The sequence below is a fragment of the Lactuca virosa genome, chromosome 4 (assembly GCF_052849685.1).
Source record: "Lactuca virosa cultivar CGN04683 chromosome 4, Lactuca_virosa_CGN04683_v6, whole genome shotgun sequence".
Lineage (NCBI taxonomy): Eukaryota > Viridiplantae > Streptophyta > Magnoliopsida > Asterales > Asteraceae > Lactuca > Lactuca virosa.
Genome location: NC_136429.1, coordinates 460877737 through 460879434, shown reverse-complemented (window position 1 = coordinate 460879434; position 1698 = coordinate 460877737).

Below are 1698 nucleotides of genomic sequence, written 5' to 3'. Positions count from 1 at the left end.
ATTACTATGATGCATGTGTTGTGATACTACAATTGAAGTCCTCTACCCCCGAACGTTTCCGCCGTCTGGTTTGGGGGTGTGACAGATTGGTATCAGAGCATTATTTATAGTGAACTCAGTATATCAATCCATAAAAGATATACAAACTATAAATACATCGGGGCTAGGAGCTCTGACTACAAGTATACTTTTTAAAGATTTAAGTATTTTTACAAGAAGTATACTAACACCCATACCTACAACTATAGTATCACAGTCATAAGAACTTAAAAGTATTTGGATGTTGAACCCTATAGTCAAACCTGGGCAGTTATGTAATCATATCTGGAATTAATATAGCCTGATCAACTATATTGATTTGAGATAAGACCAACATGTGTTTGGGAGTGATAGTAATGTTGCGCCATGTCTAAAACTTACCCTACATATTCAGAAGAACTATAGAACAGAACACAAAGATTAAAATACTACGAAGAGTATTTTTCTAACCTTACTTCTAATACAGAACCTATAGCCGAACACAATTTACCTGGAAATACCTACAATCCACAAGATGTAGACTCAGATGAAGAACCCTTTGAGGACAGCGAATCAAGTGGTACGGATACAGAGCCACAAGTCTGCAACCCTGGAGAGCGTCCCCTGAGACAAGATGAGGCAGAACCCATACCCGAGTGGGGCCAATATATCAACCATTGGAGTCGGCAAGACGGCCAACGCCCTCCCTACGGAATGGCACGAGGTTTCTATAACGTCTCGAGAGGAGGATCAACCGATAGAGCTCTTCCAGTTATAGTAAACCGAATATCCCGACAATTCGATCAATCAAGGATGTCGATCAATCGAATCCTAGAAGTGAATACGGTTGCGCAGGCGAACACTGAAGATATCCTTCGTCTTGACGAAATGCAGGATGACACCCAGCACCATACTGAAGCCCTTCAAAGGCAACTTAATGCTGCTGAATCAGAGATAAAAGAATTGAGGGAGCATCAAGCTGCCAAGAAAGGCGCTGGAAGACGCAGGATGAAGCAGGACCCAGTAATCGTCGTAGCAACCGCCGCAAGTAGTGTTCGCACTACTTCTACTTTCTATTTTCTATATCGAATGTATATACTACTTTTCACGATATGTACAAAACCGAGTATCAATAAAACAATAAGCACTTTACTTCAACAAGAGTTAGTACAATTCTCATAAACATCCTATTCCAAAGTTTTGGATCACATAAATGTTCCAGTGTTATTTTTCATGCTTTCAATACGACCGCGAAAATGTTATTTTCGGTAGGTCGGTTTGATGTCGACACTTCCTCAGTATTGTGGTATATTATAGACCTGCTTTAAGGTCAAGTGTTCCGGATTACATACACTTAATATACCAATACAGTCGACATGTACATTCATACTCTTTGAAAAATAACCATTCAATTTCATATTATCCTGTTGCAAGTTGTACTTACAGTGGATTTCTATTTCCAATTCTTTATGAAATTCATGTTGAATTAAGTGTTTAGTTCAGAGATATCAAATTCATATTCATTCTTGATATCTCACTATCTTTTTATCTATTTACTTTTATAGAAAAAGATGCCTCCTCGTAGAAATCCAAGACATATCAATATCAATGAAGCACCGACGCCATCCCCACCACCACCTCCTCAATTCGACCCCGCTATGTTCCAAGCGGCGGTCACGG